Raw genomic sequence first — 14713 nt, 5'->3', positions numbered from 1 at the left:
GAAACACCCAACTATAGCTGTGGATTTGTTTATTTCTCCTTTCAACACTTGCCAGTTTTTGCTTCATGTATTTTTAAGATCTATTGTTAGGTATATACACATGATAGTATGTCCTCTTGATGTCTTGATGTCTTTTATCAGTATGAAATTTCCCCTTCATTTATGGTAAAGTTGTCTTTCTTCCTGTTTAGATGTCTATTTTGTCTTATACTAATTTGGCCACTTCAACTTCCTGATGATCTTTGTTAGCATGGTTCATTTTACTTTTAATCTACCCGTGTCTTTATATTTAAAATGTACTTCCTCTATCCAGTATACTAAGGGTTGGCAAATTATGGCCCATGGGAGAGCTACTTTTTTTGGTAAATGAAGTTTCATTGAAACACAGATACAACCACTTTACATTTTGTCTATGTTTTGGGGGGGCTACAACAGCAGAATTGGGTAGTTGTAACAGAAATTGTATGGTCCTCAAACCTAAAATATTTACTATCTACCCTTTGATGAAATGTTTGCCAACCCTTGTGGTATAGAATTGTTCGCTAGATTTTTATTCATCTAACAAAATATACCAATTCACTGGAGTGTTTAGACAGTTTACATTTAATATAATTATTATATAGTTGGATATAAACCTACCATCTTGTTATTTTCTATTTGGCCCATCTCTTCTTTCATCCTCTGTTCCTGCCTTCTTTTGAACAAATTCAATTTTTTAATATCCCACTATACTCCTCTATTGACTTATTAGCCATCCCTCTGTATATCTTTAGTGGTTGTTCTAGGGTTTAGATATGCAACTTTAACTTATCACAGCATAGACTTAATATCACTTCCCAAATAACATTAAAAATCTTGTGACATTTTACCTCAATTCTCCCTCCCATTTTTTGCCCCATCATCGTACATTTTAACCACTATATACATCAAAAACCTCACAATATTTCATATTTTTTACTTTTTTTATTTAAGCAATTATTTTTTAGATTAAAAAATATATTTTATTTCCATATAATTAACAGTGTTATATTCATTTCAGGTGTATAATATAATGATTCAATAATTCTATATATCTATTCACCCATCATCTATTTCACCCATCCCTCCACCCACCTCCCCTCTGTCAACCACTGGTTTGTTCTCTGTATTTAAGAGTCTTGTTTTTTGTTTATCTCTTTTTTTTCTTTGTTCATTTGTTTCTTAAATTCCACATGAGTGAAATCATATAGTATTTGGCTTTCTCTGTCTGACTCATTTCACTCAGCATTATACTCTCTAGGTCCATCCATGTTGTTGCTAATAGCAAGATCTCATTCTTTTTTATGACTAAAGCTGCAACATATATGTGCCACATCTTTATCCATTCATTTATGGATGCACACTTAGGTTGCTTCCATATCTTGGCTATTATAAATAATGCTACAATAAATACAGGGGTGCACTTTTTTTTTTCAAATTAATGTTTCCATTCACTTTGGGTAAATACCCACAGTAGAATTATTAGATCATATGGTATTTCTATTTTTAACTTTGAATTATCTTTTAAAAAATTGTAATGAGAAAAAACCAGTCTTTTATATTTACCTATGTATTTACTATTTCTGGGGCTTTTCATTCCTTTGTTGAATTGTGCTCCATCTAATACCATTTTTCTTCTGCCTTAAGACTTTATTTAATATTTCTTAAAACAAACGTCTGCTGGCAATAAATTCCCCCAATTACTTTGTTGTTTTATCTGAAAATGCCATTATTTTGAGTTTTTTGCTGGATATGTAATTTTAAGTTCACAGTTTTCTTTTGCTGCTGATCTCATTCCAGGGTTTTCCGATTTTCATTGTTTCTGTATAGAAGTCAGTAAATTTTTTTATCTCTTGTGTTTTGTATGTAATGTGTCTTTTTTCTGGGCCTTTATGATTTTTCTTTTTATTACTGGCTTTCAGAAATGATGTCTTGGTGTGGTTTTCTTTCCTGTTTGAAATTAAACTCACAAAACCAAGAAGTTCAACTATATTTTTCATGAAATGTGGAAAAAGTTTGGTCATTATTTCTCAAATATTTCTTCCTCCTGGAACTCCAATTACACATTTTCTTAGACTACATGGTATCAGGACACTGAGGTGTCATTCATTTTATTTATTTATTTATTTATTTATTTATTTATTTATTTATTTATTTTCATTTGTCTTACTCTCTGTTGCTGTTTGGAAAATTTCTTTAAAGTCCGTTTATATTTTTACCTGTAGCATCTAATGCATTACTTAACCCATTCAGTGGATATTTCATTTCATATGCGGGAATTTCTAGAGCTAAAGAACATATTTTCCATGACTGTCCTCATTATTTTAATATTTTTCTTTAAATCTTGAAAATGTAAACAATTAGCTGTTTTATGCTAATTACTTCATCCCTGTCAATTCTTGGTCTATTTTCCCCTGGATTGGCTACTGTATCTGGCATTACATATAGGGAGAGGCCAGCACTCAGTCCATGCCATTCCAGTGAGCTCAGAGGACATATGTACCATATGTATGAGGATCCATGATCAAGTAGATACAATACCTTCTTCTTAGAATGTTAGAGTTGGAGACAGGAAGCAAAATAGTTTGAAAAGCATTTTAATAGAGATATATAATTAATGCTAAATATCCACATATAAGGGCTATCTATGCAAGCCCACAAAGGTCAAATAAGCCTTCTAAATAAATAGTACAAGTTATTGTGATGTCCTCTGTTCTTCATAGCTCTAAAGAAAAATGTCTGATTATTCAGATGAATTAGTTTCCTTATTTTGATAAGGCAATGAAAATTATATAAATCAATCTTTTTTTTACTTCTTCCCCTCAATTTCAAACTTTCAGAAAAAATATCAAGTAAACAAATAGAGAAGAAAAATGCAAACTAAATTCACATTCCAGTTGATTGCTTCTGCTTTATTAATATATATATATATATATATATATATATATATATATAACATATTCAGTAATTTGGAGTACAAAAGGAACATATGCTTATTATAGCAATTTAGGAAAGCATAAAAAAGGACAGCAAAAATAAATTCGCCCATTATTTTATATAAAAGATAATCTCTATTACATTTTGGAGCATGAGTGTAGACATTCACTTTTTTTAAAAACAAAAATAAGTAGTGAAAAGTTAGTATCTCAGAATAGTTTATTCTATCAATATATGTTGGACATTTTAGTTGGACATTTGTTGGCTGTTTTAGTTGTTTTCAGCATCATGACAAAATAATTCTTTTTTAAAAACATGTATTTACTTATTTGAGAGAGAGAGAGAAAGAGAGAGAGCCAGCAGGGGGAGGGGCAGAGGGAAAGGGAGAAAATTTCAAATAGACAACCCGCTGAGTGCAGGGCTCGATCCCAGGACCCCGAGACCATGACTTGAGCTGAAACCAAGAGTCAGATACTTAACTAATGAGTGACCCAGGCACACCAATTAATTCTTGATAATACACTTAGGAAAAATTTTGAGAAATGGGATCCCTGGATAAATCAGTACACACATGTAAACCTTTTGTTAGAGTTTCCTCCAGAGTTATTTCTTTTGTTAGAGTTTCTTCCAGGAAGAGAACAGCAAGATTTTGGACTAGAACAACAGCTGGATCTCTCTCTAAGCATCTACTCCAGTAGGAATTATAGACAGAAAAAGCCAAGAATAAGAAAACTTGAAAACTCCTAGGGAAGGCAGGGTGGCATAGAGGACTGTTGTGAACCAGTAAATGTGCTTGGGCCTTAGAACACAGGGCTTTAGGGCAGGAGGCAGTCTATAGGCTGTGGGAGGATAAAACTGGAACTCAACTATTAGAGTTCTGCTTTTGATTCTTTTCTATCATTGCCTTAAAACAAAAATTGACTGCCTCCATATCTGCAGGGGCTCAGACTACTATACAAATGCCCTCAGGAGTAAACAGAGTACTTATAAAGAGCTGAGAAACAGCCATCAGAAAGGATGAATACTTACCATTTACACTGACGTGGATGGAGGGTATTATGCTGAGCAAAATAAGTCAATCAGAGAAAGACAATTATCATATGGTTTCACTCATATGTGGAATATAAGAAATAGCACAGAGGATCATAGGGGAAGGGAGGGAAATCTGTAAACTCCCTGAGGGGGAGAAAAACCGTAAGAGACTCTGAACTATAGGAAACAAACTGAGGGTTGCTGAAGGGGAGGTGGTTGGGGGGATGGACTAACTGGGTGATGGCTATTAAGGAGGGCATATGATATAATGAGCACTGGGTGTTATACATAACTGATAAATTACTGAACTCTATATCTGAAACTAATGATGTATATGTTGGCTAATTCAATTTAAATTAAAAAAAAATTAAGAGCTGAGAAAAACATGGTGGGACTAACTAACCTTGGGCAGTCATATCCCTGCCCTTCCTATCAAATCATAGAGCTGGTGAATTAGAATCATCATCTTTAGGTGCTGCTTCTCCTGGTGGGATGGGGGAGTGAGGGGAGATGGTGAAGCTCAGATTTGAGGTATCACTTTGCTGACTTGATAAATTATTGTGATTTCTTCGTAGCCTGAGGCTTTTCTACCTATCTGCCATCCTCTGAGCTCACTGAGAATGATAAGGACTGAATGCTGGCCTGTCGCCATATGTAGTGCCAGAAACAGTGGCCAGTGCAGGGGGAAATGATCTTACAGGCCCAAATATCAAGACATTTGAAGAAGCACATCTATTTCCAAAGAAAAATAACATTGCCATACAGATTCTAAGAAAAGCAAAAATGTTAGTTTTGATGGCCCAAGAATTTAAAAATAGAGTAATAAACATCCTAAACTACATAAGGGAACATATTAGCAACATATACTAAGAACAAGAAACTGTGAATCAAGCAGAACTATGAGGTATGAAAACTATAAAACTTGAAACATATAGATTTGATAAAAAGTAGAATTAAAATGAGGAATAAATTAATGAAGTTGAAGACCAGTTTCAGGAAACCTTTAAGGCTAAGGAAAGAACAGGGAAATAGAAAATACAAAAGAAAGATTAGGGGATTGCCACTACCAATATCTGAATAACAGAGATGCAGGGAAAATGAATAAATAAATAAACAAATAAATAAAATATATGTAATATAAATAACAAAATAAAATTAATAACAAATAAAAATATTAAAAAGCATGTATTTATAGAAATGATAGAGAAAACAGGACAAAATACCATGGATTTTCAAAGTATGGAAGGAAACTCAAAATCTAGAGTTTTGTACACAGCTATGTAGTCATTCAAATATGAGGATATTATATTTTCAAGCATGCAGGACCTCACCAAACAGCTGTTGATGAAATACTCAAATAGAAAGAAGCAAATGGGGGCACTTGGGTGGTGCAGTTTGGTAAGCGTCTGACTCTTGGTTTTGGCTCAGGTGTGATCTCAGGGTCCTGGGATAGAGCCTGGCACTCAGCAGGGAGTCTGCTGGAGAATCTCTTTCCCTCTCCCTCTATCCTCTGCTGTCACTCTCTCTCTCTCTCTCCCTTTCTCTCTCAAATAAATAATCTTTTTTTTTAAAGAAGCAAATGAAGAATGTACTTATTTATTTATTTATTTATTTTTATTATTATGCAAAATGTATTTAAAAGATGTATAAACAATGAGAAAGGATTAAAAACCATTTGATCATTTCAAGAGATGCAGAAAAGGAATTTGACAAAATATATCTTTTCATGATAAAAACCCTCAACAAAGTCGGTTTTGAAGGAACATAAACAACATAATAAAAGCTATATATGAAAAACCCACAGCTAACAACATACTCGATGGTGAAAAACAGAGTTTTCCCCTAAGATCAGGATGTCTATTTTCACCACTTTTATTCAACATAGTGTTGAAGTCTGAGACGCAGCATTCAGAAAACAAAAAGAGATAAAAAGCATCCAAACTGATAGGGAAGAAGTAAAACTTTCACTATTTGCAGATGACATGACACTGTATATAGAAAAACCACCAGAACTGATAAATGAATTCAATAAGGTCACAGAATGCAAAATCAGCATACAGAAATCTACTGAATTTCTATACACTAATAAGGAAGTACAAGAAAGAGAAATTAAGAAAACAGTACCATTTACAATTGCACCAAAAATAATAAAATACCTAGTAATAAACCTAACCAAGAAGGTGAAAGACCTTCTGGTACTCTGGGAACTCTAAAACATTGATGAAAGAAAATGAAGACAACACAAACAAAGGGAAAGATATTCTATGCTCATGGAATGGAAGAACAAATATTGTTAAAATATCCATACTACAGAATATAAACCACAAATTTAATGCAATCTCTATCAAAATATCAAAGGTATTTTTTGCAGAATAGAACAAACAATCCTAAAATTTCTATGGAACCACAAAAGACTCCAGATAGTGAAAGCAATCTTGAAAAAGAACAAAATTGGAAGAATCACAATCCCAGATTTCAAGATATACTACAAAGCTGTAGTAATCAAAACATCATGGTTCTGGCACAAAAACAGACACATAGATCAACGAATAGAGAGCCCAGAAATAAAAGAGAGCCCAGAAATAAAAGCACAATTATACGGTCAATTAATCTTCAACAAAGGAGGCAGGAATATGCAATGGGAAAAAAGTCTCTTCAACAAATGGTGCTAGGAAAACAGGAGAGCAACATGCAAAAGACTGAAATTGGATCACTTTCTTACACCACACAAAAAATTAGACTTGAAATCAATTAAAAACCTAAATGTGAGACCTGAAACCATAAAAATCCTAGAGGAGAGCAAGGCAACAACCTCTCTGGCCTTGGTCATAGCAACTTCTTACTAGACAAGTCACTGGAGGCAAGGGAAACAAAAGCAAAAAACTATTGGGATTGCATCAAAATAAAAAGCTTCTGCTCAGTGAAGGAAACAATCAATAAAACTAAAAGGTAACCTATTGAATGGGAGAAGATATCTGCAAATGACATATCTAATGAAGGGTTAAAACCCAAAACATATAAAGAACTGATACAACCTAATGCCAATAAATAAATAAATAAATAAAATAAAAATCAAAAACAAAAACCAAATAATCTAATTAAAAATGGGCAGAAGACATGAACAGATATTTCCCAAAGAAGACATACAGATGGCTAAGAGACACAAGAAAAGATGTTCAACATATTTAATCATCAGGGAAGTGCAAGTAAAAACTACAATGAAATATCACTTCATACCTCTCAGAATAGCTAAAATAAAAAACACAAGAAACAACAAGTGTTGGCAAGGATGTGGAGAAAAAGGAACCCTCTTGCACTCTTGATGGGAATGCAAACTAGTACAGCCACTGTGGAAAACAGTATGCAGGTTCCTCAAAAAATTAAAGATAGAATTACCATGATCCGGTAATTCCACTACTGGGTGTTTATCCAAAGAATACAAAAACACTATTTTGAAAAGATATGTGCACCCCTCTGTTTATTACAGCATTATTTACAATAGCCAAGATACGGAAGCAGCCCAAGTGTCCACCTACAGATGAAGGGATAAAGAAGATATGGTTTATATACACATGGCATATTACTCAGCCATAAAAAGAATGAGATCAGTCAGAGAAAGACAAATACCATAGAATTTCACTCATATGTGTAATTTAAGAAACAAAGAAAAAAAAAAAGATACAAACTGAAAAATAGACTCTTAGCTATAGAGAAGAAACTTATGGTTACCAGAGGAGAGGAGGGTGGGGCGATGGGTAACATAGATGAAGGGGATTAAGAGTATACTGATGAGTATGATGAGTGCTGAAAATATACAGAATTGTTGAATTACTATATTGTACACCCAAAACTAATATAACACTGTATGTTAGCTGTACTGGAATTCAAATAATTTTTTTAAAAGAAAAAAGAGAAAAAAATACTACATTTATTTAAACAATGGTGTATAAAGTAATGCTGATAGAATATCTTGGTAAAGTTTGTTGTCTTTAAAAATAGCTAGCAGCAAAGAAAAAGAGAAAAATTGACTGCAATAGTTTATTATTTAAAGTAGATAGTTGCAACATGATGGAGTTGGGGGAGGTGAGAGAGACAACAGGATGTCAGAATGTATAAGATCTTTTTAGGGAAGATATATAAATACTAAGTTGTTATTTTTTTTTTTAATTTTTATTTTGTTATATTAGTCACCATACCGTACATCCCCAGTTTTTGATGCAATGTTCCATGATTCATTATTTGCATATAACACCCAGTGCACCATGCAATATGTGCCCTCCTTAATACCCATCACTGGCCTATCCCAATCCCCCACCCCCCTCCCCTCTGAAGCCCTCAGTTTGTTTCGCAGAGTCCACAGTCTCTCATGGTTCATTCCCCCTTCTGTTTACCCCCCCTTCATTCTTCCCTTCCCTCTCCTACTGATCTTCCTGCAATTTCTTATGTTCCATAAATGAGTGAAACCATATGATAATTGCCTTTCTCTGCTTGATTTATTTCACTTAGCATAATCTCCTCCAGTCCCCCATGTTGCTGTAAATGTTGTGAAATCATTCTTTCTGACGGCTGAGTAATATTCCATTGTATATCTGGACCACATCTTCTTAATCCAGTCATCCGTTGAAGGGCATCTCAGCTCCTTCCACAATTTAGCTATTGTGGACAATGCTGCTATGAACATTGGGTTGCATATGGCCCTTCTCTTCACTACATCTGTATCTTTGGGGTAAATACCCAGTAGTGCAATTGCTGGATCATAGGGTAGCTCAATTTTTAACTTTTTAAGTAAGGAAAGATTAAAAAGAAGATACACAAAGTGTGTGAAAAAAACTGAAATAAGATGGTAGAAACACCCAACTATATAAAAAATTATAACTATTATATGTTTACTGACAGTTTCTTGTTAATGTGTCTATGAAATTCTTGCTTATAATCTCTACTTTATCTTTTTGTAAGTGGAAATACCTTTAATTTTTCTTTTAATAATACACGGTTACTATAAAGTTTCAAATTCTGAAGATAAAGTGAAAATCTTCTAGAGTTAACTACAATTTGGTATCTACTGTAAAGGACATTAGACCATATGACTTTTACCAACACACACCTTCCCTGAACTTATGCATCTTAGTTATTCTTTTGTCAAAATATTTACCTTTTACATAACCTTGACACATGTAACCAGAAGTATGGCAAAACTTTTAGGAGATGTAATGAGTCAATACAGGGCATTATTAACCAAAATTTTTGTTTGTGGGATAGTAGAGAACTAATGGAGTACAGAATTAATTTAGGTATGTGGCAGTGGGAATTTAAGTGAAGCAAGACTGGTCACATCAGAGTTCATTGGTCAGGATTAAAACACTGAATCCCTGGTCAGTTCAAAAGGCGGGGGGTGACCATTCTATGGCTCAGTTAGATGTATACACTGAGACTGTCTAGGTATTTCCTGAGTCAAAGGAAACTGGGTCTGGGCTATACATGCAGGTGGGGAGACCATCAGATGTCATCAGTACGTATGGGAGGAGACTGGAAGAAATGGAGGAAAAAATCAAAAAGCACTTAAAGACATCAATAGCATTCAAAGAAATCTCAAAAAAAAATTGCTCAGAACCAGAAAGTTTCAAATGCGTTCTAACACACACACATTAAAGAAATAGTAAATTCATATCTTGTAAAGTTTTTCCAGAAAATAGAAGAGTAAAAGCTGCCCATGTTATTTTATTAGGCTAATGTAATCTTAATTGCAAAATAAGACAAGGAAAATGAAGGGAAAACAACTACAACACATTTCACTTAAAAATGTAGATTCTAAATTCCTAAATAAATATTTGCTAACCAAAAAACAATGGGTTAAAAATAATACACCATGATCAAATAGGATGTAAACTAGAAATGCAGAGATGGTTTCATATTAGAAATTCTATTCATATAATTCACAACATTAATATACCACAGGAGAAATGTCATATGATTATTTCAAAGATGCATAAAAAGCATTTTATAGGGTTCAATAGCTATTTCTGCATACCAAGCTTGAGACAGAAGAACTTTCTTAACTTAGTAAAGTTGTATATTAAAAACTTTCAGCAAGCATTATACTTCAGCGAGAAGTGAGATACTAGATGCATCCTCTTTAAGACTGGGCATAAGATAAGGATGCCCACTGCCACAACTTCTTGTTTAACATACTTCCAAGGTATTAGATCAAAGGTATTTAAAAGGTATTAGATCAAAGGTATTAGAAAGAAGAAAAAAGTAAAAGTATGAGGATGGGAGAGGTAGAAAGAAAACTTTCATTATTTGGAATTGATATTTGATCATCTATCTAGAGAAAAGAGCAACCTATTAAGAATTAGAGAGTTCAGCAATGTTGTTAAAACCAAGTTTCAAAAAATCGGTACTATTTCTCTACACAAACAATAGACATCAAGAAAATATTTTAATTAAATATTTAAAATATTGATGTCTACTCAAAGAGCATCATGCATAAAATTAAAAAGTTGAAATAATGGAAGCAGATATTTTTTTAATACCTAAAACTAACAGGAAATGAATATCTAGAATATACAACAAACTCTTAAAGAGCATTTAACAAAAGACAAGAACCCATATGAAAAATAAAGAGTATGAACAATCAATTTCAGAAAATGGAAGCCAAAAGGCCAATAAAAATATGAAAAGATATTCAAACTCATTACTGATAAGAGGAATTTAAATTAAAACAATAAGCTATAAAATTATGCACATGAGATGGAAAATATTACCAAGCTCAATAATATCAAGGGTTGATGGGAATGAGAGGGTTACTGCTGGTGTGGACAAAGTATATTATATGGCAGAGCAACTGGCAGGACTTGGTCAAATTAAGTATAAACACGTATCTTATTACCAGCAATTGTGCTCCTGGATATACATCTCGAAGAAATCCTTGCAAAGTTCCATGATAAAACAAGTATGAGAATATTCATCATAGCACTGTTTGTTGTGACAGAAAATCTGGGTGCCAATTACTGGGAAATATGGGTAGTTAAAACATGGTAGCTACAAACTATGGAATACTATGCAGCAGTTAGAAGCAGTGTAAACATGACAAATAAGTAAATGATAAACACATAAGGTTAAGTAAAAATAAAATAGTAAGGAACAAAACGAGATACACAGCACAATGTCATATACTCATAATAAAATTTTATATACATAAAATGGGAGAGGAGGCAGGGTGGAGATATAATTAACACAAGCCCAACCAAGAGACTCATGAAGGTTCATAATATATTCTTTTCTTTTGAAATTTCCTGTTTAAAATATTTAAAAACACATGTATATAAAACAATGCTCACATTAGGAAAATACATATAAACCAAGGAGAGTGTTTCGGTTGTTATTATAATGACTATCATATTAGAATGGTTCCCTATGGGTCAAGGTTAGGAGCATGGGACTAGAAACAAAAATAAAATGTATAAATAAATAATATCAGTACTTTGCATGGACCAATGATGACAGTGTGCAATGAACTAAGGAGCATGTTTAGCTCTATTCTCTATGCAAAAGGTCCTTTAAAAAAAAAAAAAAGATTCCTTATAACTATTTTTTTTTAAATTGGAAGGATCTGGTTTTAGCTTGTAGAGATGAAGGAACTACAAAAATAATTGTCTAATTATTGTAATTCAGAAAACAACTGAATAGCTGTTCCAAGTAACCAACTTACTGTATTTAATTATAGAAATGAATTAGAAATAAGTAACGTCATTTATACTTTCAAGGTAAGTCATTTCTGACAATATTCATCACAAAAAACTAGCAAAATCAATAAGTTGCTACCCACAAATTAAGGAGAAAAAATAGACTCTAAAGTACTTGCACTCTAAAAGAATAAAGAAAAATAGAACAAAGGGAAAAAATTTCCACACCAGAGGCTATAAACTGTTTTATTTGGTTCACACAGTTGGCAAAAGTAGGTTTTTTTCACAGGCAAAATTTTGTGCTGATATTAAAAAATAAAGACTTTTCAAAATCCGTATTTGTTTCTTCTAAAAAATCATAAAATCAGATTTTACAGGTCTCTTATTTCCACCTAGAGAGGATTCTAGAGCTGAACAAAAGTGCCCCACTTACTGGTCACATACTCTCCAAGGTTACATTGTACCCTCCTGACATACAACATTATTTAAGTTACCTTTTTTGCATTTTGTACTCCTCATATCTCGCTCAAAATTTAACCAAAATATATTCAAAAATTTACTTAGTAATTTTGTAACGAGTAAAATTGTTATGAGCAGAACATGCTAAATGAAAGGATATGATGGGTCAAGACAAATCTTTGGGGACTTGAGAAATAGTGAAAAGAGGTTTGGTATTCAGATGTTATACTGTGAGTATTTGAAAGTATGTTAGGTGTTTTGGAGTGGTTAAAGAACAAATTTCTAATGTAGTTCAGGAACTGATTAATGAGTACGGTACATTAAGAAGAAAGTGCAGTGGATACTTTTCGTTTCATTACTCTTTCAAATTAAACACTACTGAGTTCTGCTCACAGTTTTAATGGAAGCTACTTCATTTCTTCTCCATTCTTCTTAATTGGTTTGCACACTTCCATAATAATATAGCAATGTTATCGACTGCCTATTATAAATGAAATATGATACTTCCTGTCAAGATAGTGCTAGGGCATACAAATTTGTGTCTGAATATCAATGAATGTGGTTTTGAGATTCCTTAGGTAGGGCCAGAGATAAAGCCAGTTTAGCAAGTCAAAGTACAGACTGGAAATCCTAGTCATTTAAATGAGATTATTTATGAGGTTCTTTTTATTACTTACCTTGAGTATCTGTATTTTAAAGATCTTGTCTGTAAACCATGTAACCTTCAATATCTACTTCCCACAGGTAGAAACTGATTTCTTCAAAAAGCATCTAAAAAAGAAACAAGAAAATATCATTAATTTGAGGATATAAATATTGTTTCATTTATTTTAAATATAAAAGCAGATGTCAAAATTATTCTTTATGATTTTATTTAGTAAGTTTGGACAAGGGGACGTGTATCTCATAGGACATATTTTATATAAACTAGTAGTAATGAGATTTTTCCATTTAGAAGAATCAGAAATTTCTATGAAACACGTATTTTGATTCATGTCATAAAATTTTGTACTTTCTACAGTGCTAATTTTATTTGGCTACCTAGTTTCTACGAGCATTTTTAAGAAATATAATTTCAGGTACACCTGGATGGCTCAGTTGGTTGGGCTTCCTATTCTTGATTTCAGCTCTGGTTGTAACTCAGAGTTGTGGGATTGAGTCTCAAGTTGGGCTCCACGCTGTGTGTGGAGCAAGCTTGGTATTCTCTCTCTCCCTCTCCCCCACACCTCCACTTGCCTCTCAATAAATAAATAAATAAAACATTGTAAAAAAATGAAAGAAATATAATTTTAAATACATTGATTCTGATGACCTACATGAACATAGCCCTACCCTAGAAAATATTTTTCTTATTCAAAATTGATTACAAAAATATATTCTTGATTACATCTCAGTTGCTTATAAATGCCAGTATCATAGAGATCAACTAGTTATTGCCCTCATAAAAAAGGTAAATATCACTTAAACCACCCAAACAGTACTGTACACTAACCTAGAGAAGCTTTGCAGAGGTCTTTTAAGAGAAATTGCCACTAACAGAGAATTAGGATTATCCAGTGAAAATGTTCTTCGCCGAAAGATTTTGATTCTGACTCTCCTTGATTTTTTAAAGAAACCTAAGACAAGCAGTTAGGGAAATAGGATTTGGAGGCTATAGTGCCATACCTTTAGTACGTGGTTTTGAATACTATGGATTCCCAAGCCAAACATCAATAATTTCTAGATTAAACAACATGATTGTTCCTTTTGGTCATTAGTATAGATCTCTCATTAGTGTAGTTTCTCAGTTGCAGCTACATATTAAAAACATTTGGGATACTTTTAACTATATTGAGACTTGGTATATTTCTTAGATATTCTGATTTAATTGGTATGATGTGGGGCCAGGGTGTACATATTTTTTTTAAAAACCACTAAGGAAGGATATCTGTTCTTCAGGTAAAGAAACAATCTCACTGCAATTATTTCATTTAATTTCTACAGATCAATAAGAATAACTTCAAAAAATACTGTCTACAGATATTTATGAAAACTACTGAACACTTGCTAATCTGACTACTAACAAGTATGACATAAATGGTGGTTGTAGTGAATTTCAAAGTACAATGCACTTAAGGACCAAAGGTACTACTTTAAAATGTAGATTCCTGCCAGGTATCATGCTGGAGATTCTGACTCAGAGAAACTAGGCTAAGGCCATGGATTGTCTATTTTTACAAACATCTCTGGTGATTATAATGCAAAAGGTCTATAGTCCCTATAAAATAGTGCTATAAGAATTTATGAACACTACTACTAGACCTTCATTATTAGAATTTATAAAAATACTTCTTGAGTTTTATTCCCAGGTTATATTTCTAATCTTAAAAGATAATCCTGAGATGCTCAGGAAAAGAAATAACTTTAAATGTAAATAAGACTTTAGCAATAAATCAATGTAGATAAGCTAAAATAATGTTTACGGATAATATATTTTGTAAATTGTGCTATTCTAAGTAAACTGCATAGGTCATCAACAAAATACTGTGGCAAAAAAGAGAAAATTAGATTATACTTTGTAATGAGAATTTAACCTAAAACTA

General features: G+C 32.8%; 1 protein-coding gene across 8 annotated transcripts in view; it reads right to left on the bottom strand.

The window, feature by feature from the left end:
• The window catches only part of MBD5 (methyl-CpG binding domain protein 5), a 444593-nt gene that overhangs the window by 261244 nt on the left and 168636 nt on the right, over positions 1-14713 (bottom strand). For all 8 annotated transcript variants that reach the window (XM_057317495.1, XM_048214234.2, XM_057317496.1 and 5 more), the window contains one exon: positions 12809-12902. The gene's annotated coding sequence lies outside the window, so the exon portion shown is untranslated. The remainder of the gene's footprint in view (positions 1-12808; positions 12903-14713) is intronic.

Source organism: Ursus arctos, unplaced genomic scaffold (assembly GCF_023065955.2).
Source record: "Ursus arctos isolate Adak ecotype North America unplaced genomic scaffold, UrsArc2.0 scaffold_1, whole genome shotgun sequence".
Lineage (NCBI taxonomy): Eukaryota > Metazoa > Chordata > Mammalia > Carnivora > Ursidae > Ursus > Ursus arctos.
The sequence above is the reverse complement of the archived record's forward strand: the minus strand, read 5'-3'. Positions and strand labels throughout refer to the sequence as shown.